Here is a 24,734-nt window from a genome sequence, read left to right as displayed (position 1 = left end):
GCTTACATTCCTTGTTAAGATAAAAAGAAACAAACCACATCATGAACCAAAGCACAGAGTTGATGTCATGCCCGCAAACACTGCAGTATGTTCGGGTTTATTATGTTAGCAAAAAGCGATCAAAGAATGGATATTGTATTCAACAATTTGCTGATACAGTCACACCCTTCCATTGAAGCCAACAGAATGGGGAGCGTTGAATTGCGATGGAATCATACCCTTGCTTTGGACATATTATGCAAAGACCTAGTTCTCTGGAGAAGCCTCTAATGCTGGGAAAGGTGGAAGGAAATAGAAGAGGAAGGCCAGCTGCAACTCAGTTACAGCAACGATGGGTGCACCATTGGGAGACCTGAAAGACCAGATTAGGGCAGATCATCATGGAGAAAATCTATCTATGTGGTCGCTAAAAGTCAACACCAACTTGACAGCACATAATCAATCAATCAATCAATCAATCAATCAATCATACCCTTGTACAGACAGGAAGATGATGCGATTCATGACCCCCTGTTTGGTCAATGATACAAGCCTGTATGAATTTATTTTTCTGAACTATGGAGACAAAGGTTCTTTTGCATCCAGCTCAACTCTTGATTGGTGATTTCATTTCATAGTTTTCTTGGCAACAGTACCGAAGTGATCTGCCACTGCCTTCTTCTAAAATGCTTTTCCACTTCCCAGCTTAGCCTGCAGCCCTGGTGTTCCCTGGAGGTCTCCCATCCAAGGACTAGGTTTGACCTGGCTACACTTCCAAGGCCAGGCAAGGTCAGTCAGTAGCTGCCACCTGCTGAGGCTCTGAAATATCCATGTATGCATTTTGTATAGGGCAATGCAAAATGTTTCTTAAGCAAACCCCCCCCCCCGCAAAACAAAAACCCACCTTCAATCATTTTTCCTCCTTCTGCCTTTCACTTTACAACACATGAATAAAGAAAAGGTTCAGACTATTTTCTTTGTTCTCTGGAGTGTAACAGGGCAACAAATTGACCCTCAGTGAGGGGAAATCACAATTTCTCTCTTCAGTATCTTTCCCCTTTCTTTCCTGCTTCATAGATCTCATTCCTTTACCCCTGCACAAATGGAGAGGTGGTGAATGTATTTTCCTTTCCAACCTACAGTAGATATCCCATGGAACTTCTGCAAAAGCCCTCTCTTAGGGGGCACCTATAGGGAGACTTTTAAGCCATGATAAGATGGCATATGGGGCCTTTGGTCACAGAATTAAGCCTGCACTGTCCCCCTATTAAGCACTTATTTATTTATTTATTAAATTTATATCCTCCATCTCCCCCAGAGGATGACTCTGGGCAGCTCACAATTAAAATCAAACATTAAAAACCGTAAAAATAAATATCCATATTAAATTACCTAAAAATAATACTATATAAAAAGACTATGTACATTAAAAGATTATATAATTCAAGATGACGGGGGGAGGGGGCAGAATCAGTTACCCCGCCCACCAATTTCAACAATGCGAGCTCCCATCAGGCCCCCAGGCCATCTGGCATAGCCAAGATTTCACACTCTTCCTGAGCATCAGGCATGGGTTTGCTAGTTAACCTCCAACCTTCCCCCTGTCCAAAATAAACAGGGAGAAATGTTGGCCCCTCTTTTTCAAGATATATGGTAATACCACCCGCTATGTCCCCTGCATCCCCTGGGAGGCCCCCAACCCAAGATAGTTGCCCACACCTGGCCTAGGAGATAACCTCCCACAGGACTGTGTTAGGAGCCCTGCATGTTTGAAAAATGTTTCAAACGTTATATCAACTCTTGGAACCTCTGAACGTGGTACCACAACTCATCACTAATGTGATATGCTTTAGGAAGCCTTGTATGACTATGACTCACCAATCAAAAATATATCCCAACCTTGGGTGGCAACTCATCAAAGCTCTTGGCTAGTTGCCTGTCTGGAACAGTAGAAACAGATGCTTGCCAAGATTTTGGCAGACCATCGTATACAGAAAATGGGCTGCATTCATCTTGGTAGGTCAGAAGTGCATTTTATTTATTTATAACATTCAAAAGCTGCCATTAACTTTAAAAGTTCAAGGTAGCATACATATTTAAATATATGAAAAAGAAATCTAATTAATCTAACCATTGCAGCAAATGAAAGAGCTGGGATATACTTTGCTTGCTCTGTTCCGTATAGAAATTGTTAGAGCATCAGGGGCATGAAACAGGCATGACTGACTTGAAAGGATGCCAATCCATGCGTGTAAGGACTGACTGAACTAAACGACCGGCATCCACAGTGGGTCGTTTCCAGTAAAGAGCCACAGCTTACCAATACCAGCTTAGACTCTGTAAATCTAAAGATGGCTTTGGAGTTGGGATGATGGCATGCATGGTTTTTCAGTCCAAACAACATCTGTTCAAGGACATGGCAATGCCATTATATTAAGAAATTGATAACTGTCAGAGGAAATGAACTGTATTATTCAGAAGTGCTCAGTGCAAACATTCTCTCCAAGGTCATTTTTGCTACCCTCTTTGCATTTGTCAGCCTCGCCACTTCACTCATGTTTCAGAACAAGAGCGAGCAATCCATAGCCCAAGGCCTTCCAACTCTGTTTTGCCAGACCCAGAACTTTCCAAAAGTCACACTCCTGGAATCTGGTGGCAAATCAACTATTTTCAGTAGCAGGAATTTTTCATATTTAGGGGAAGGTAAAAATGAGAGATGTTAAACCTCCTAGAGACTTAGTGCATTTACTTTCCTAAAAAAAAAAAAGTCATCTAGCTCCACCCCTCCTCTTATGACATCACAGCACCTCTGTCACAACTCCTCCCCCCTTTTTTTAACAGCATTCCTCCATTCCAACATGTGTGTTGGTCTTAGCCATGAAAAGGTGGCCCATCCATCCTCAAAGCAAAGCCCCCTCAACCAATTTCAGAAAATAAGTTGAGGCCAGAGAGACCGTTCCAAAATGGCTCAAATTACACAGACCCCTTCTAGAGACAACCGCAGACCTAGCGAGAGCTAGCAATGTAGTGTAGCTTCAGCCCACTTTGATGAATAACTGGAGTATCCTTAAGCAATTTCTTGCGAAGCCAACTAGAGTAGATAAAAGAGAAGGTGATGGCCTAGGGATGGTCCAGATATTCCAAAAAATCATGCAGTGGAATTCTTGCAGGACTGTTGCATTACCCACTTTAGGAAGCAAATGTGGGAAAGGGGTATATTTCAGCCCAGTAAAGAAGGAAGTTGCATATATTCGAAGTGCCATGACAGGTGAGGGCTGGTCAGTGGTGTGCCGGTAAATATTTAACAACCAGCTCTGCCAGCTCCATTACCACCACCACACCATGCCACTAGCTGCTAAAGAGCTGATTGGCACGCTAGGCATTGGGGCTCAGCTCTGCTCTCAGATGGCTCGCAGAATTCCAGAAAATTTAACAATCACCCCTTGCGAGCCAGTGTGAGCCGTCTCCAGCACACCCCTGGGGCTGGGTGAAACATCCTCTCTACCATCATGCTGGCTTTATAAATGGGGTGAGATGGTCTTCTAATAAAAACATGAAGAACCTTCAAATGTCTGCCTCTCTCCCATCAACTTCCTTATTAGAGTTTATCATTTCTCCCCTTGTACGGAGGAGCAGCAGGAACAGCAGACTCCTCTCTTATCCACTTCACTTTTTAAATCCCAATCTCCCACACCTACTAAAACCACCTACAATGGTGTTCCCTTGGCCCACATCAAAAGTAGCCTTTTTCAGTTTCTTTCAGTCCAGGCTGTGCTGCCTGGTCCATCTGAAATACATCTTCTTGAGGTGAGGTTACAGGCAGGGCCTGTCCCGCTCCTACTGGCCACTGGCCAGTGGTGTCCGCAAGGCATAGCCAATAAGCTCAAGATGGTGCTGCAGCTCAAAGCTGTGTGGAGGGGAGCTTTCTACACCCAGCTTAAACTGTGAGGGAGCATGACTTATAGGAAGAATAGCACCCAGAAAGGGTCATTTCCTCACACACCATCTCTCCTAGAGTTGATGGAGGCATTAGGCCAGTGTTCTCAACCTTGGCAGCTTTCAGATGTGTGGACTTCAAGTCCCAGAATTCCCCAGCCAGCCTTGCTGGCTGGGGAATTCTGGGAGTTGAAGTCCACACATCTGAAAGTTGCCAAGGTTGAGAAACACTGCATTAGGCATTTGCACAGGTCACACTTCAGGGCCCTGATGGCCTCATGAAATCCATGGACCCTAGGCTGTCCATCTGTGATGTTCTGGGACCCAGAGCACTGATGCAGATTTTCTGCCCCCATGAAAAGCAGTTGGCTGTCACGTAGGAATCTCCATTTAAGCTCTCTCGAGCTGGCATGATGTCACGGACCGTTGAAAAACATCCCAGCATCTGAGAGAGAAAGGCTGGGCCCGGAAAAGCTGTGAGCAAACTGGAGACGGGGAAAAAAGGAGGTGGGGTGGGGAAGAGCCTTGCACAAGCTATCTCAGGGTAGAAAGAGTTATACAGTGGTACCTCAGGTCACGAACGCTTCTGTTCACGACCAATTCGGGTCACGAACAGCACCGTTCGCAAAATTTTGCTTCCGTTCGCTAACGCCGGATCGGGTGACAAACTAGATCCGCGGCCATTTTCCCTGCCGTGACACGTGGTCGTGGCTTCCTGTAGGGGGGGGAGTCTCCCTCCAAGCAATAACCGCCTCCCCACCCGCCTTCCTGTCCTCCACACCAGAAGTCGCGTCGAGCAAGGTTAGCGTTTTCTCTCTTCGTACTGTACTTTGTGTCATATTTTTGTGGTTTAAAAAAAAAATACATATGGTTCAGAACGGATTCACCATAATTACATTGAACCTTATGGGAAAATTTGATTCGGGTCGCAACCAATTCGGGTCACGACCAGAGTCGCGGAACGAATTAAGTTCATGAACCGAGGTACCACTGTATATTCTTTTGGTAGCCAGCAAGGGAAATGGGGACCTTGTTTAAGGAAGCCAAGAGAACCCATACTTGATTGAAGAATGTGGCTTCTTTTGCGGGGAGCCCTTTTCCATGGCAGGAGGAAGCAGGTGTGTCCAGACACTCCGTTTCCTAGCCGATCTTTTGCAAAGGAGATCCACCACAGCAATCTATTTGGGTAGCATTTTAATACTTTGCCATACCGGTGGGGGCGGAGGGGGGAACCATTTCCCATGCCGCTGGAGGCAGGGAAAGGCACAGGAAGTTCTCTAGAGAAGCGACGGCGTGGTCTACCGATTCTTGCTGATACGTAACTACAGGGGCCTAGGTCCCATGAGGATGAGACGAGCTGGAACCCAGGTGCAACATCTGAGATGGGAAAATTCATCTGCCCTCGGCGCCACCGAGGATTCCTCCAGGGTTCACGGCAACAGCCGCGGCCGCTGCTCCTCCCCTGCGGTTTTCCACTTGCTCAGCAAGGGAACACCGCCCCCTGCTGGACATCGGCCTCACTGCAGGGAAAGTTAGCAAATGCTAAACCAGCATTCTACGTACTAGCCACCTTTTTAAGGGTGCTCCTCGTAAAACAATGAGTATTGTGTTAATTTAGTTCCAAGTACAGCTAAGGACCCTTGAATAGGTAACACAGTTAATTCCTTTTGCCTAGGCCAGTGTTTCTAACCTTGACAACTTGAAGATGTATGGACTTCAACTCCCAGAATTCCCCAGCCAGCCTTGCTGGCTGGGGAATTCTGGGAGTTGAAGTCCACGCATCTTCAAGTTGTCAAGGTTAGAAACACTGGCCTAGACTACACAGGCTGCATTTGTTGCTGCAAAATAAATGGGAAATATATTGTCTGTTTATTTTATTACACATCAAATGCTGTCCTAAATTGGCAGGTGCCGTCCTTTCGGATGCGAATGAGCTGGTCATCTTCCACAAAGATGCCAAACCCTACCTTTGCTTGCTTATTCCTTTTGCCCCATTTCCTGGAATGTGTGCTAGTCCAAATATTTCTTCGGAGAGGAGCCCTTTCTTCCTGGATTTCCATGGCTGCTTTACGTTAAAGTTGCTCATCGTCTTTCTTTTGGAAGGGAGGGGGTTGCTTTGCCTTTAACCAATCATCAAGTAGTAATATCTTTAAAAGTGCTAAGATTTTTCAAAAGGAATGCGATTTACTTTAAAAAGCTGAATGGCAATGCAGCCAGTTAAAACACTGGTTATGTGTGGTTAACTTTGTTTGGTCCTGATGCCCATCCGGCTTCTGAAACTCAGAGATGTTGAAGGTGGCCTTTACTAAACTGACAACTTATGATACTCCACACCATTTTTTTATTGTAAAAATAAATTTGGACCATATTTTTGCGCCACAAAACGGGTCTGAGCTTGGTGCCGAAGCCAAAAGACATCCAAACATGAGGTGCAGAATAAAGGGTTGCTTTTATTAAGGTACCAGAACAAAAGGATTCCAGCCTATAAGGCAGCAGGAGCCCTGAACACAGTTTGGTTACAATTTTTAGTTTACATCTCCCACTACTCTACTCCAAAGCCCCCTTGCCCCTATTTACAATTATCCATATTTGGGACTTCTACCTACGTGTCATTTTGAAAGCTACTGCGTTCCTGTAGTTTCTTAAATAGCCACAGTCTGCGGTTAGACTGGCTGTACCCTGTCGCAACTATCTACATTCTTCCCCTTTTTATATAGGTACAAGCTGCTTTAAGCCTATAGTTAAATTTCACACATCCTGTCTTCCAGGTTGTGGACCCTCTTGCAAGCGTTTCTGCATGTTACCCCCCCCCCACCTCTTTACTAACTGTACCTCCTCTTCAGAATGGCGTTGGTGTGGTCTCAATTCCACATATGAACCTGCGTGGAGATTAACCCCCTTTTTCTGTCCCTTCAATATCCAGGAAAATTGGAATAGAGAATAGGAAAATCCTATATTGACCAATCAATGGCATCAGGCTTTAAGGAATGTTAACTAGTTTTTTTGGGGGGGGTGTTTATGATATAAAAGCTCAATTAGTTCAGCAGAAGCAAAATTGTTGTAGAATTAGACCCACCAGAGATCATTTTTTAAAAAAATGGCTCTGAAAGTTGGCTCAGTAAAAATTGTCAGCTCTCAGCCCCTTTGTCCAAAATGATGGGCAAGACTACACAAGATGATTCTGTGTGGCTGAGGTTTTATTCCTTGCTCAAAAATTGAACTGTAATTAAATTGAAGAAGGTAACATTATATCAGTAGCCTTTTTTTTTTTTTGTATTTAAAATTACATATAATTGGAGGGGGGATGTACTTTTAGTTTTGTTTAGTTGTTTAGGAGGTTGTTTTGTTTTCTAGAGGTTTTTTGTCTTTTTTCCTCTTTGTTACAGGTAGTCTGTGCTTAACTATCACAATAGGGACCGGAAAATTTGTTGTTAAGCAGGGTGGTTGTTAAGCGAGTTGCGTCTGATTTCACAAACTTTTTTGCAGCAGTCATTAAGCGAATCACTGTGGCCGTTAAGCGAATCACATGGTCATTAAGTGAATCATGTGGTTCACCATTGATTTTGCTTGTTGGAAGCTGGCTGGGAAGGTTGCAAATGGCAATCACGTGACCCCGGGATGCTGCAACCACTATAAGTGACAGCTGGTTGCCAAGCACCCAGATCGCAAGTGCGTGATTGTGGGGCTGCTGCGATGGTTGTAAGTCCCTTTGTTCAGCACCACTGTAACTTTGAACGGTCACTAAACACATGGTTGTTAAGCGAGGACTACCTGTAGTTAAATATAGTTTTACATAATAGGTTCAGATTCTTCTTTAAAGTATATAGCCTTTTATACAGTAGTAATATGGTTATAGAATAATATAGCAAATTAGTTTATATATAACATTACAAACTATTTTTTTTAAGAAATGCTAATTGTACTTATTGAAGTACAATTGAAAGCTTAGTAAGTAATTTTCGAAAACAGCAGGAATGTTGTGCCCATAACCTAGTAGTAGAAGGACTGAGTAAGCAGGTCGAATCAATGAATTCACAATGTGGTAATATTTATTTCATTCAAAAGTACAAGAGCCTCAGTATAACTGGTGGAATATAAAACAAATCAGAGTCCTCATTTGTTAACCCATCTGTGAGGTGAGGTGGGGTCAAAAAAATCAAGATGGTAGACATGACCACACAATCGAAACAGCAGCTGTTTCTTATGTGTGTTGTATGTGACACGTGTGAAAAAGAGTTGCAGCCACCATCGCTCAACACTGGCCATGCCATCTGGGTCATATCTGAAATAGACCAGGAGGGTAGAGAATGGGGGTGGGAATAAATGAAAAATAAAGAGAAAGAGAAGCGTGGAAATGAATGCAATTCCATCTATTTAAAGTACAGTTGAGGATGAGAATGAGGGGATCATGAGACAAAATCCAAATGGAAAAGGTAACTTTTAAGGTCGGATTTCAAAAGAAGGGAGAGAGAAGTTCCACCATATTTCACTGTTGACATGGAGATGGAAAGACTGCATGAATTATACCCTTTCAGAGGTGTGGCCGTGTCAGCCAGTCCTCTGAAAATAATCATGAATGCTGTAGCATTTGAAGATGAACCTATTTTTGTGGCAGACTCTGATTTAGGCTCAAAGCTGCTTTCTCACAGGAAATGCATATTTTCAAAGCAATGTAAGAGGTGGAGCAAACTAGGGCCTCCTTTACCATCATCTAGCCACTCACTCCTGGAATGCACATGTGTACACACCAACATGACTGAAGCATCCAGGAGGCTGGGTGATGTAATCAGAGAGGACCTGGAGCCGTTCACAACTGCAGTAAATTTGAAATATTGATTTAAATCACATAGCAGATCAGTGGGGAAATCAGGCATCTGAGATCATGGTACGATATTTGGGAAATCAGAGGAAAATAAAAGAGCAGCGTACGCAGACAAATATGAGAGAAAACAGAATACTTTAAATGTGTGCACTTTTTCATAAAAAGTGGAACAATTTGGATTGAAGCAGGGGTAGACATCCTGGGGCCCAACTAGGTGACAGCACTTAGCTGACTTGGGCTAATTTTGAAAAACTAAGCAGGACTGGGCATAATTAATACCGGATGGGAGACCACCAGTATTAATTCCAGGGATAAGGTGACGAAAAAGCATCACAGAAGAAGGTAATGGTAACCGACTTAAATATAGTTGCCAAGAAAACTGCAATGCCTACAGTCACTAGAGCTGATTTCAGTTTGAGGGCATTTTTAACTTTACACATTGCAGAATCGCCAGATGTTTCAGACCAGCAATTCCCACAATCCCTTGTAACTGGTTATGCTGGTTTGGGCTGATGGGAGTTGAACAAAAACTCTGAAGGGCTCAAGACTGCCTGCCTGGATTGAAGCTTAAAGTGAAGTGTTCCTTACAGGGTTTTCTGTAGTGAAGTTAATTATAGGCTGTTCCATAAACATAGTTCTGCATTCTCTGCCAGTCTTCCCATCATCCCTTTTCTAAAACTTACTGTATTCCAAGCTGTGTAACAATTTGTGGCCCCTAGATGTATTGGGACTACAACTTCAATCATTCCCAGTTAGCTTGGCCAAAGACTGGAAGTTATGGTTCCAGCATATCTGGAAAACAGCAGGCTTGAGAAAGGCTAGCCTAAAAATGAAGGAAGGAAGATGGCTCCTGTATGTTGAAACGAATATGGAGGAAAATTGATTTGCACTCTAGAAAAGCAGGTCTGCTTTATATTTAAACCATGAGTTTGGATTCTCTCTTGAGCCTTTCCTTCCAGTCTTGTTTTCTTGCAGGCTTCTGCCTCTAAGAGTAGCATACCCTATCTGGGGCTGAAGAAAAATCTAGTGAATGACCACCAGATGGCAGGAAAGGGTGTGTGTTTTATGCATATCCTTGCTGCCATCTGTGGCCATTCAAAGTATTGCAGCCCAATATGGTAGCCATGCCTCAAAGATACTATCCAAGAAAGATGCTTTCTACTGAGCCAGAGACTGTTGCTGGACTTAACCTAGCATGGCAAACGTTAACAGGCAGAGGTTCTTTTCGATGGTAGGCAAGTGTTTTTTGATTCACTTGCAGAAATCGGAGATTGAACCAGTGGTTGTTTGCATGCAAAACACGCATTTTACCACAGTATAATGGCATTGGAATGCTTAATTTATTCATTGCTAGGCATCAGCAGTAAGTGGGAGCAAGCCCATGGAAAATAGTTACATGGAGGATCTGTGGATGGGCATTAATCATAATGATACATCCATCCTTTAACTCCAGAGACAACGTGTAACTGAATTCAGGGTGCTGGGGAGCAATTGCAGTGAAAGAGAGACATATCCTCATATCTGTCTTATAGCTTCTCAGCAGCATCTAATTGGCTTCTATGGGACCTTCAGCCTGATCCAGTAGGACTCTTTTTCCTATTGTCGTCACAGGCAGCCCCACCAATGAGCCATAAATGTAGTTAAATAGGGCTGTGAAAACAAGGGAGTGTGCTGGAGTGGATAGAAGCAGAGAGGAGAAAGAAAGGCCAAGGAAAGAGAAAGAAAACAGTAGCTCAACTTCTCCAACCTGATGCTCTCCAGATTTGTGGGACCACTTGATAGCCAAATATAATTGGCTGAGTTGTGGGAGCTGAATATATCAGGCTGGAAGAAAGCTGACATAGGCAATACTGTTATGGCTGTTTCTTGTGCTAAAGGTCTTGAAAAACTGCAACCAGCTTACAGATTGGCTAAACTTTCTATTGCCTACGATTTCTGACATGGCTTTTGTCATGAATGACCGCGGCTCTTCCCCTGCCAGCTTTACAAAGTGTCTCCACCAGCATCGTGTCCATCATTGTTAATTATTGCTGCAGCCATGCCCTTCTATTCAAGCCAAGCCAGGAAGCAGGAGAGCTTCCCGCAACTTACAGGTAGTTTACTCAGCAGAAAGCAGGCAGCCAGGGAAACTTCAGTCTCACTGACCAGTGATTGCCTCATCTCACCTTTGCTCCCTGAAATACAACATTTAGCAGGCTCAGCAAGTGAAGGGACACTATCCCTTAGAGATGCAAAGAAATAAACCTCCAAAAATAAGGAAAGTCTGGGTGAAGAAGATACAACAGCAGCAGCAAAGAAAGTCAGGATGTGCACAATAATAAAAGTAAACCAAAGTCTTTCCCAGCATGTGGGTCTATGGCAAGCTATTCCAGCTGAAGAGACTTATGTGAGTTCTGCACTGCTTCCATATGTCCCCACAACACTGCAGTGCTCCCATGAAGTTTGGGAAGCTCAGGAGCACCAGAGGAAATGTCGCAAAGACAATTTTGCAGTGTCTCCTCTGAAGCCGCAGGGCAGACAGTGTTCCACTGGTGGGAGGAATGCCTACTTTATCCTGGATCCAGAATTTCTGCGGTTCTTCCTGTGGCTAAGGCACTATGGTGGCTTGATACCATCCTTCTTCCTCTCTGCTCTCCCCATCTGCTTGAAGAGCACCACATGTGCTCTTACTCCCATCAGCACAATGTCCGGGTGGAGGTGTTGAAATGTTTTTCCTTCATGGAGGAGGAGGAGGAGTGGATTGATGCCACCAGCTATCACTTTTAGCATTTCTATTGGTCAGCTGCCCAACACTTCCTTTTATCAACCATGACCTTGTCTTCTCTTATGCTGGTGGCCATCACTGTAAATTAAGGCCTTGAGTTCCACAGCTTAACTACGCATGCCATAAGTCAAGGAGGGAAAGGTGAAGTCACTTGCCTAGCTCTGCCCAGAGTGCTTGTGACTGAAGAAACAGCAGGCACTGTAGTCACATGGAAAGGGGCCTCTTGAGAGTTTCTGCCTCAACAGAAACAGAGCTGTGCAGTTCTGGTAGAAAAGGCCTTTGGAGCATGTGTGGGCTCCAAATACATGTAGTCCCTGCCCACAACTCCGTAAACCACATTCTTCTTTCCCAAAATATCGCAGCTGCGCAATCCTGGGAAAAGACACAACTACTTTAAGGAGTTGCGAATTGGGATGACACAAGCACCCCTGTGCACTCCGAGGCCACTTTTTACCTTCAAATTCAAAGCTTTACCCAGCCCAGGTCAACACCCTCTGTACAAGCTAAAAAACACACTTGGGAGTATGTCATGCACGCAGGATGTATGTTTTACACAGAAAAGAGCGGGCACCTCTTCTGACCTTGTATGGAAAGAGTGAGAATCTGAGGCCTTTTACATTGCCACGTGGCTGACAAATTATTTTTATGATGCCTCATTACTGACAAATTATTAAATTAATGACATGTATGCAGATGTTTGAGGCTGCAGCTTTTGAGTTATACTTAGGCAAAGTACAACTTGGGACAAGGAGAGGATGAGTAGAAATAAACATTTTAGAGTGTGACGATTACCATAATTACATAGTACAGGAGATGGGGGCCTTTCATCATTCAATGTTCTCCAACAAAATGAAAGGAGATTTTCAATGCAAAGTCTTCTAGCTAGATTGCAAGCTCTTAAAAATCTTGCCTTGTAAACCAGGTGTGTCCTGCTTTTCCAGTAAAGTAAGTTATATAGCAGCACCGCCATCTAAGGCAGGGTTCCCCTAAGTGGTCAATATCAATCCCCAAGGATTGACGGGACTATCCAAGGGGTCGATAAATGTCTGGGGGTTGATAGGTAGTCGATAAATGATGGAAGGTTGATTGGGGTCAATTTATTTTTGGGGTCTCTGTAGAGCTCCACACCAGTATTGTAGGTGAGGTGGCTAGCAGCAAGACAGTGTTATCCAGGACTGAATGGTCAGCCACCAGGGAGAGTGGCCTTGAGTTGTCTCTATTATTACTGTTGTTGTTTTTGTTGTTGCAATTCATAGTACTATTAAAGCAGTATTTATTAAATTATTTTCATATAATATTTGTGGGTCGATGAACAATCTGAAACTTCATAAAAGGGTCAACAAGCTGAAGATCTAAGGTATACACAGCAAAATAAGGATGTTTCCCCCTCTATAGCAGCCAACTGTTGGCACTAAACACTGAAGCATTTTCTGTGAACACCATTACTATGTATGATCTGAGCTTCTTGCCATACATACCCATTCAAGATTTTTTAAAAAAAATTTAGTGTCGGTCACTTTGAGTGCCATTCCTTGGCAGAAGAGGAAGGATGGAGGCAAGGGGAGGAAGGAAGAAGATTCACTAATTATGCTTTCTTTACATTCAGTTGATTTTGTCAGCTTGTGGGAAGGCTTCTCGGCCATATCAGCATTTGCCCCTGCAGTCTTTACAATCAATTTTATTCAGTTGATTTTGTCACTTTGAACCCATTCTTGTGAATATTTCAAAATAGGTCCAGACGCAACCCACTATTTTTCTATAAAGGTTTATAGCTTTGTATATTTTGCACTGAACATTATCAGTCTTCCTCAAAATTTAAGAACAGCCATGTTGGATCAGCCAAAGACACATCTAGCCTTCACACAGATGTCAGTCTGATGTCAGCATTAGGAAGCTTACAAGGGTAGACAGGAGGCCTATTGTCGTCTTCCACCATTGCTCCTCGGTGGCTTGTATTGAAGGTACTGTATATTGTCTACAATTCAAGAGGTAGCATCCAGCTATCCTGATGTGTGGTCACCAACAGCACAATCCACCATGATTTTGCTTAGTCCTCCATTGCTACATACAGTAGCAAGAATCACCATTGTTTAACTAAATGCTATATAAATAAGCACTTCCTTTTACAAACCCTGATCTTGTCTTCTCTTAAAACAGTCTATGCTGGTGGCCATCACTGTAAGTTGAGGCCTCGTTCCATAGCTTAACTATGTGTACCACACTTAATACAACTTCCTTTTGTCTGTTCCTAATCTTTGCCTGAACACTCCTCTTTTTCTTCTTTCTCCTCTGAGCATTTCCCTTTTGGACCCTTTGCTTCCACCTGCAATTATAAACTTCTGGTGTGCAAACATCCCCATCACCACCCTCCCCAGGTCAGTGCCCACTTTTGGCTGGAACAATGCCTCTAAATGATGCTTGTGATTGTGAAACTCAAAACACATGGTGATCATGGTTCCAGAGTGAGTAATCCATATTTGATTCTAAGCCATGAGGCTGGTGACAAACATCTTGGTGGGCTAGAGGAGGCAGGGGTATAAGAATGACCACAGGGGCAAATGCTGATATGGTTGAGAAGCCTTCCCACATGCTGACTGTTATGCTAAAGAGGCTTGTTATAATTACAATGCATTCCAAGGGGAAGCAATATATATTAATTTAGGCTGAGGATAGGTAAGTTTCTCACACCCAAGAGCCAAACGTTTACCTTTTTTGACTTCCAGAGCTTCAATACATTGCCAATCTTGCTCTAACCATAGTGAATATTTCCAGACCATGCTTTTTCTGTGCGAACACCCTGTCTTGTTCACTGGGTACAGATCCAAATAGGATCATCTTCCATTTCAACTTATTAGTGTTTTGATAGCTACATAACATCTTTTGGTGGATACAAGGAACTTCTATAGAAACTCCCATTGTTGAAGAATCCTGAAGGACACATTCCTGACTTCCACTTATATCCATGGCTCTTTCCTGTTGTTGTATTGTTTCTAACCAAAAGCAGCTTTTACCAATACCCCACAGCCATTTGGAGAAGAGGTAAACCTCCCATAGTGTAATGCCTAACAAACTAGAACTCATCCACACAGCCTCTTGGCCCTGGCTCCAAGACCACCCACTTACTGTTTGTTGAGGATATGTCCTTCCAGAGTGTGGGAAGCTGACCTGGAAAGAAAGATGTGTTTTCTTTGGGAAAATAGAAGAAGACCTCCCATGCAAACATTCTGGGTCTCAGGGCAGAGGGGTCTTTGGAGGGTTGGCAGCATCCCATTGGTCTGCTGCAAGGATTGTCCCTTCCCATCTGTCCACAGTGCTCTGGGCCTCCATGGCCATTTCTGGTTTGGCTGCAGAACCTCATCCAGTAACTGTTGTCTTTTGCCACAAGGTCAATATTCCCATTAGAGAAATTGTTGTGAACAGATTGGAGCAGTATCCACAAGCAGAGGCTGAAAGACAGAGAGCTGATTTTCTAACTCATTCACAGCTGTAATTAGGAAGCAATGCTTAATTAGCACCCAATTAGAACAACCACATGGACTGGTGAGGAGCAGGGAAGGGAAAGTGCCTGTGGCATTGATTCAGCCCAGGCCATGTGAGCAGGCAGATGGCTCTGGAAGACATGGATTCCCTTGCATTTTGGGGTCCCACTTTCAGTCCCCTCTGCCTGGCTTCTGTGCTGGAGGCATCCCCACCAACTGCAACAGCTAACCACCGTGGGGAGGCAGTTCTACTGGCCTCATTCTGGGTATGCCATGGGGAGCAGATTTCACAGTGATATTGAAGGATAGGAGAAAGCACCTAAACAGGCTGTGTGGATGAGCTCTGAATCACAACATCTCCATCCTTCTGTCTGCAGTATGAATCACAAAGTGAAAAGGATCTGTAAGGTCATTTAGTCCATGTGGAACATTAGTATTTTGTTCCTGACGGATGTCCATCAAGTGTCTATTTAAACATGTCCAGCAAGAAAGGAGAGCCTCCCAACAGTGTGAGGACATCCGTTCCATGGCCGAAAAACTCTTACTGCAAGGAAGTCCCTTGAAAGGCTTAGCTGAAATCTTCCTCTCTGCAACATTCACTTGTATCTCCAGCCATAGAGATTAGGACTGTGAAAACCAAATCTGATCTACCTTCCACTGACTCCAGTCATATTGCAGGGAGGAGTAAAAATACTGTTCTACCTCAGAGAATTGTCGTTATAAGGAATACAATCAACACATTCAGTACTAAGGGCCTTTCCTCATTTCTGAGTTCACATGTTACCTACCCATTGGTGAGTTGGCCCCCAATAGCTCCAGTATGAGAGGATAGTTGCAAGACAGCAAATGCCACTGTGCCCTTCCTTCACCACTTTCAGAATACCACACTGACCTTTTGGTTAAGGTGGAGGCAGGTAAGATGGCAAGGAATGGAAGACAACGGTGAGGCGGGCAGCATAGCAGAAGATGGCAGCCAACCCATCAGTGCAGTAAGTTAGAAGGGCCACCATGTGGACATTTCAGGGCCCAAGGTATGATACACTGGCCCCAAAAGCAGCTTTAGCAGCTAGAGAAGGAGAAGGATGAGGGAAACCTGGTTGTAAAGAATCCAAGCATTGTCAGGTAGAGGAGGATTGGCCCCAGTTGGGGTTTGGTGGCAGAACCAGGCACAAGCAGCAGCCCAGGGAACCAGGGAGTGAAAGGGCTTTGGGATGTCCAGAAGAGAGTCGGCATGGGCGTACAGGAGGTGAAGACTGCAGAGAAGCTGGCAGGAAAGGGCTCCAGCATGGCCAAAGGTGCTGAAGAACTCCAGAGAAAGATTTGCAAGGAGCATCCTGAGCAGTGATCCACCCCACCGTGCTTGGGGATCTGGTGGTGGGGTAGAGCCTGCAAGATGGTTGTACTTCTTGTGATGCATGGATTGTAAATGCTGTCGGTTACATTTTTTACTCTGGTCTGTAACCTGGTTTTATGGTTGATTTGCATGCTGTTTATTATATTTTGTTGCAGCTTGTAATAAGCAAGCCCCTCCCACAATAAATAAGCCCCTCACCCACCCCAAGCAGGAGTAGCAAGTTTGAAGTGGAAGAAGCCACATATAGGCTAGAAGGCAACACCACCATTCCCCCTGAGATTAGGCTGATCCTGACCCTGCTAATCTTTCAGAAGGTCCTTATGACCTGGCTGTTCTCCCAAGCATGATGGATATTCTCAGCTGCCATTCTTTTTCATTTTTGTTGTGAATTGTCATTTTTATGATTATACTGATGCTTTTACCTCTACTTGCCTCCGAGTCACTTGGGCGAGATGGGCAGATGTATGAATTGAATAAAATAAATAAAATGTCAAGCAGAACCAGTGATAAACCAAACATCACAGTAGCCAACCCCAGCAGCAGAGCAACTGGGGGAGAGATTGCTGGAGGTCAGAGAAAAGAGCACAGGATGAGAATAGAAAGGAATGAAAAAGAAAATGTTAAGATGGAACAAGACGTAAACCACAGAGATTGCAGGTTGGAAGAATGTAAGAAGTAGAGAAAGTGAGGATAGGAAAAGAAAACATTACAGGCCCATCCCTGTATTATAAAATAGACAGCAAGAAGAATAGAGGAAGTACAGGTAGTCCTTGTTTAGTAACCACAATTGGGACCAGCAACTCGGTCACTAAGCAAAGTGGTTGCTAAGTGAAACCACAACTATGCTTATGATCTCACTTCAGCTTTTCTTTGCTTTACAGACGTGCAAAGGTTGTAAATGCGATGATTGGTCGTAAAGTTACTTTTTCATCACCGTAGTAACTGTGAATGGTCGCTAAACAAGTCAGTCACTAAACAAGGACTACCTGTAAAGCAAAGCTATTGAAATCAGTACAGGTAGTCCCCCAGGTTAAGAACACCCAGTTTACGGATAACCCATAGTTAAGAACGGAGCCTATTGTAGCAAAATTCGAGTTAAATACACAATGATTCAAGTTAGATACACAATGGTTTGAGTTAATTACACAATTGTACTTATACAGTATCATACAATAATATTGTTCCAGCTTACATACAAATTCAACTTAAGGACAGACCTTGGGAACAGAACTCGTTCTTAAACTGGGGACTACCTGTAGATAGAAATAAGATAATAGAAAGAGTAAACTTAGGCTTATCAAAATAGGTAGAAAAGCAGTAGAAGTATAATATAAGAATAAGTAAATAGGAGGAGTAACGTACAGGAAGAATAAATCAAAGAAAATGGAGTTAGATAAGAATAGCTGAATAGGGCACAGAAAAGATAGATAATCAGATAAGCCATGGAAACAGCACGACGATAGGAAAAATCTTTGTATCGTACCGTTCTGTTTTATAACAAAAGTACTTTTCACAATGGGAGTTGGCCTGTGTGGATCCTGCCGGCGTCTGCTCCATCCCTGCTCCTACAACAGCCAGCATACAATTTACTGTTCCTATGACCAAACCTGCTGCTCTGAATGGCTGCTTATTATCACTGATTATGAGTTTGCCTCCTGTTATAGGCAAGGTGGCTGGTTTTCTCCTCTGGCTCTGCTGGTTTCCCCTTTCAAGCGGTCACCAGCTGCTATGGAAAATATCCACCTATCAGGCCCTGAAGCAGGAATGGGGAGGGCCTGACTCCAATTCTCTGTCCAGACTTCTGCCTGCATCCCCTTTGGGTACCAGTTAAAGATCACATGAAACCAAGAACCTTATAGGAAGAAGCCAGGATTGAAACAGACCCAAAGAGGGGGGAGAGAGACCCCACCATCATTTTGCAACTACCTGGGTCTTGACAAGCTGGTGATGAGTCCACCACTGCCCTTTCTTCCATGGGAGTATGGCATGAATGAAATGGGCAAAGAAAGATAACTGGCAAATAAGCAGCAAACATCCAATTCAACCTCTTCCATTATTCTCTAGACACTGCAGATAGGAAAGGCATGGATGCTGCATCTCAAGATAAAGATACATTTCAGAATATTGTTTAAGGAGGCTACTAAGAATATGCCTTCTCTTCGTCTTGAAATAAAATAATGGAGGTCTGTTCTCCTCTGCTCTGCCTTGCTGGAAGCTGGATAAAAGTTGGTGTTAAAAACAGTAAAGAAGAGGAAGAGGTGGAAGGAATTCCAGAAACAAAGTGCTAATGGAGAAGACAAACACCGGGAGATCAGTGGTTGTGGTAGAAGCTGGCCAGTGATTACAAGGGAGAGGGTTTGCTCTTGCTTCCCAACACTTTAAACCAGTGTTTTCAACCTTGGCAACTTTAAGACGTGTGGACTTCAGCTCCCAGAATTCCCCAGCCAAGGTTGAAAGCACTGCTCTAAACGTATTTCTGATCACACCTACTACTGGTTACCCAACTTTGCCTTGAAGATGATCGGTAGCAAAGTATAGCAGGCTGTCACTGGGCAGGAAGGAACTATACAATTATTATACCATTGCAGATACTGTAGTGACCATTTAAGTCTGTCTCACTCAGAGCCAAGGGCAAGATAAGGCAGCATCATGAGGCTAAGAAGGAAAACTGGTGCTGTCAGGGTTAAATGCAAGTGGTGACAAGGCCTTGGAAGCATTACTTCTCTTCCTTGTTGTGGCCAAATCCTGGCTCACCAAAAGCCACCCAACCACTCTGAAGATACAACATAAATTTATTAGCACACAAACAATAAAACAGTATACACTGAGCTCCCCACAATGCACTGGCAGCTTGTTGGGCAGCCCTGAGCAACAGCAGAACCACAACTTATATACCTTTGGCCTACAGTACTACATTTCCAAGACAAGACAAAGGAGAAAGTCAGACACCATGGAAATTACAGCATGGCATCGGAATGGTTTTGATAAACCCATCCGTGTGACCTTCTCATTAGTTATCTCTATAGGTCAGCATGGCAGCTATACTATCTCTGAGATATGGTCAGTAAACAGAAACAATTTGGTTTACTGGGTCATGGGTTCCTGACGGAGTCTTCTCCCTGTTGGCACTCAGGGTCAACTCAGCTTACTGTGAATGTTTTCTTAAAGGACACTTTAAGCAGTTCACTGGGGGTCTCATAGGTTTGGTAGTGAAGGCAGTTCCCATGTGTATGGGGGGGGGGTACCTTTACCACTACATCCTGCCAATTTTTAGCTCAAATTACTCCTAGGTGTATTTCAGACCCATTTCAAACACCAGCTCCAGTAACACTGAAGAGCAAAAAAACGTCAGAAGCATGGGTGGGAAGATTTATTTCATGTTTTTCCAAATTTCACTTGCAGTTTGCCTTTGTGGCCACCAGAGGCTGCTCTGAGATTATTTTAGGGCCTCTGAAATGCGTTACAATCAGAGGCGATCCAGGAAATTGAATTAGTGGATCTAGCCTGTGTTTACAGTGTTCCTCTCAACCATTGCCACCCTCAGTCCCCCAACCCCAGCAAATAAATGAATACATTTTTAGAACAGCCATTTGGGCTAGGTTAACTTCAATTTGTCTTGCAAATGGTTGAATCTGAAGAAAACATTGAAGTAGAATTAGAATAGAACATGAGTGGCGTGTGCTCCCATCGTTCATTACAAACTGAGGACAATCCCAGCGTTCCCAATAAATCGCTACTCCTTTTCTCTGTGCCTCATTTGAAAAGTGTTACTTTGAAGTATGGCTAGTCAGCCTGTATCATGGAAGAGAAGAAGCATTACTAAGAGATAACTTTGCGGGCTGCCCTAAAGTCGTCTTCTGACAGTCCCACCGATCCTGGTGTGGCTAAGGAAGTTAGCTTTTCTCTCATTTCAAGCACTGCAAGAAGGGAAGCTGGGACCTCAGACATATGCAATAGAACAAGGTGTTATGTCTCATTCTGGGTGAGAAAATCAAGGTAGATCAAACAGATAAGTCCACATTTCCATCTCTGAGACATAGGAAGCTATTTTGACCGTGTGGTCTATGCTGTGCTGTCTCACGCTGTCCTCCAGCCTCTGCAGAGCTCATATCCGTAAAGTATTGTAAAATTGTGCTGAAGCGATATAAAGTAATCACACCCATACTCAACTGAAATGGTTAAAACAGTCATGGCTTTCTTTCTCCAAAGAACCCTAGCGAACGCAGGAGGCTGTGGGTGCTACAAACAGCTGTTCCCATCCATTTATATTTACAGAGAGAGAAATGAAAACACTGCAAAACAATTAGGGAGTCACATACATTTATTTTACTTATTTTTACTTATAATATTATAAAATTACTTTACTCAATATATACTTTGAGTAATGTTGTTGTTGTTTAGTCGTTAAGTCGTGTCCGACTCTTCGTGACCCCATGAACCATATTGTGCCAGGCCTTCCGGTCCTTCACTGCCTCCCTGAGTTTGCTCAGTTTCATGCTCATTGCTTCAGTGATGCTATCTAACCATCTCATCCTCTGCCATCCTCTTCTCCTTTTGCCTTCAATCTTTCCCAGCATCAGGGTCTTCTCCAAAGAGATCTCTCTTCGCATTAGGTGACCAAAGTATCTGAGCTTGAGCTTCATTATCGATCCTTCCAATGAGCAATCAGGGTTGATTTCCTTTAAGATTGACTGGTTTGACCTCCTAGCAGTCCAGGGGACTCTCAAGAGTCTTCTCCAGCACCACAGTTCAAAGGCATCAATTCTTCGCCGCTCAGCCTTCTTTATGGTCCAGCTCTCACAGCCATACATTACTACTGGAAAAACCATAGCTTTGACTATGCGGATCTTTGTCGGCAAGGTGACGTCTCTGCTTTTTAATATGCTATCTAGGCTTGCCATAGCTTTCCTCCCAAGGAGCAAGCGTCTTTTAATTTCATGGCTGCAGTCTCCGTCTGCGGTGATCTTGGAGCCCAAATAAATGAAGTCTGTTACTGCTTCCATTTCTACCCCTTCTATTTGCCAGGAATTGATGGGTCCAGATGCCATGATCTTAGTTTTTTTAATGTTGAGTTTCAAGCCAGCTTTTGCACTCTCCTCTTTCACCCTCATCAAGAGGCTCTTTAGTTCTTCTTCACTTTCTGCCATTAGGGTGGTATCGTCTGCATATCTGAGATTGTTGATGATTCTCCCTGCAATCTTAATTCCGGCTTGTGATTCTTCCAGCCTGGCATTTCTCATGATGTACTCTGCATATAGGTTAAATAAGCAGGGTGACAGTATACAGCCTTGTCGTACACCTTTCCCTATTTTGAACCAATCGGTTGTTCCATGACCGGTTCTAACTGTTGCTTCTTGGCCCGCATACAGATTTCTCAGGAGACAGGTAAGGTGGTCTGGTACTCCCATCTCTTTAAGAATTTGCCACAGTTTGTTGTGATCCACACAATCAAAGGCTTTTGCATAGTCAATGAAGCAGAAGTAGATATTTTTCTGGAACTCTCGTGCTTTCTCCATGATCCAGCGAATGTTGGCGATTTGATCTCTAGTTCCTCTGCCTCTTCGAAACCCAGCTTGTACATCCGGTAGTTCTCGGTTCATGTATTGCTGAAGCCTAGCTTGTAGGATTTTGAGCATAACCTTGCTAGCATGTGAAATGAGTGCAATTGTGCGATAGTTTGAGCATTCTTTGGCATTGCCCTTCTTTGGAATTGGAACATAAACTGACCTTTTCCAATCCCGTGGCCACTGTTGCGTTTTCCAAACTTGCTGGCATATTGAGTGCAGCACTTTAACACCATCGTCTTTTAGTATTTTAAATAACTCAGCTGGAATCCTGTCATCTCCACTAGCTTTGTTGTTAGCAATGCTTCCTAAGGCCCACTTGACTTCACTCTCTAGGATGTCTGGCTCAAGGTCAGTGATCACACCAGTGTGGACATCAGGGACATTAAGATCTTTCTTGTATAGTTCTTCTGTGTATTCTTGCCACCTCTTTTGAGTAATGCAGGAGTCCCAATAAAAAAGAAGTGGGATACAAAGAACTTTCCATCTGACGCTAAGCAATAACCCAAGATGTGGGGTGTTGGCAATTGTAGTTCACCTGCCTCTTGATGGTTCCATTTCGTCCCTTCCCGCAGATGAGATGAAAAACCAACTCCATCCTCTGCCTCAACCAGCCACGGTGTTTGAGGGTTATAGGAATTCTAGATTAACTTGCCTAGAATTCACCTGATTCCCAGGATGATCTAGTCATCTCGAGGGCTCTTTTGGACTTTGCGAATTGGAATCGCATCTATCTGGCTGTGATAATACCAACAGAAATATGTGCTAGCAACAAGATTGCCCAGTCTTTAAACCACTGTTCTTAAGCCCTGCTCTCTGCACATGAGCAAGTGGTAACACTCAGCTCCAGTCTGGAAAACTAATGAAAAACGAAATCCTTCATCTGTTGAAGATCGGTGGTTGTTACAGGTAAAGGAGCATGAGACAGCTGCTTCTATTTATCAGTTGGCAACCAAATGGCTAGCTTGTCAGATGATAAGACTGTATACTTAAAGTTACCCCTAAATTTTAAGTTAAGCAGGTGTCTTTACTTTTATTCTTTACTGTATGGCTGTCTACACTGCTATAATAAAAATATTGATAGGGGAAAATGAAATCATAACAGTAAATGTGTTAGAGAGACAGGGCTCTTCTTTAAAGCAGCACTTCCTCTCCTAGCATATATACATATCCATCACACTGTTAATGTATGTAACCCATATATAGCCACATTAAATAGTGAACTGTGTATCAGTATGTTAATGCCTGTATGCTGTCATTAACGTATAATCTCAATCATTATCTAATGCCATGGCATAATGATAATGTGTAATATATGCCACATCTTTGTGAGAATGGTGTTATATGAAAGATGAAACATTTGTGCCCTTTCAAAGGCGACCAAAAAGGCAGAAAGGTTTGTTGAGGAAAAATTCAGTTTATGCAGCATGTGGAGAACGATGACTCCAAAGAAAGCACAACACGGCATGAAAGATAAGGTTTTCAGAACAAAAGATTGTTCCCAAAACAACAGATTGTTCCCGTGTGAACTGAATTGTTTAATGCCACTCTGGTGGAAAAATACCAGGAGGTGTAAGAAAAGTGCCAAGATGGATTTGGCCAAAACTTGATGGACTAATCAAGTCTTGTTGGAAGATATAAAAATATATGGAAATTGTAATGCCTTGGCACCATCACAAGAACAAAATTCATGTACAGAAGTCTCCCACTTCAGCTTCTCTGGAACTCACCTTTCCTAGCCAACTAGACTTTGAGTTGAATAGCTACACATGGGTGCATGAATGAAACTGAACAGTGAAAATCATAAACTTGCATTTGTTTCTACCTATGAGTTTCTGAATTTTTTTTTTTTTTTAAAGCATAGGTAGCGCTTTCTGGCCCTCAAGATGGCACTGCTATTTCCTTGCAAATAAATAACATCATGCAAAGCACAGAAATGAAATAAGGCAAAGTAGCCAAAAAATTAAAGATATGTGATAAGAAAAAAAAAAAGGAATATATAGCTAAATCTAGTTTATACCTACTATACACCATTTACTATATTTTTCCATACCTTTCAATCTTTGCAAACGGTCCTTTCTTCCGCTACATTCATAATCCATTTCATGCATTGCTCTATAACCTTCTGTTCCATCTAAACATGACTTTCTTGGTTTTCTCCTTCACTCTTCTTTCATATAATTGTTTTGTAATTTAATTGTCATTCATTCTCTCTATATGACCAAATCACCTCAATGTACTAATTGGGTACTGGTCACATTCTTGTTTTAATCCACATTCATTTATCATCCTTGATCCTATCCTTCCTTTATTGTTTTGCCACATATGCTTCTTAAGTAACCCATCAGCACTGCACTCAGCTTACTCTTATGTTTCTCTTGCCAGACCCAACTCTGTATAACAACACGGATAGATGCACACAGTTATACACAGCTATTTTCACTTTTTTTAAAATAAACATTTGTTCCTTACAACAGATCACAATCTACTCACCAGCATATGTATGTCTTAACATTTCTCTATCCATTTTCCCATCTTTAGTAAATACTCTATCCAGGTACACAAATTCATCTACCACCTCTAGTTTTTCACCATTTATGTATAGCCTGCAAGTATCTATTCCATTTTCTTGTCAGACACAGTTACCTTGATCTTTGATGAACTGATTTTCAGATTTATATTCCTCACTGCATTATACAATCTCTAGCTAACATTACTGCAAATAATTTGGGTTCTCAGCCAACAACATGGCATCATCTGCATACAAAAATACTCATATATTCATATTCTCAACAAAGACAGTTCTAATATCTTCATGAGCATTCCTTATATATTT

This window comes from Python bivittatus, unplaced genomic scaffold (genome assembly GCF_059951505.1).
Source record: "Python bivittatus isolate LINGU-HERP-01145 unplaced genomic scaffold, Pbiv_v1 ctg000410_np1212, whole genome shotgun sequence".
Lineage (NCBI taxonomy): Eukaryota > Metazoa > Chordata > Lepidosauria > Squamata > Pythonidae > Python > Python bivittatus.
Note: the sequence above shows the minus strand (reverse complement) of the source record.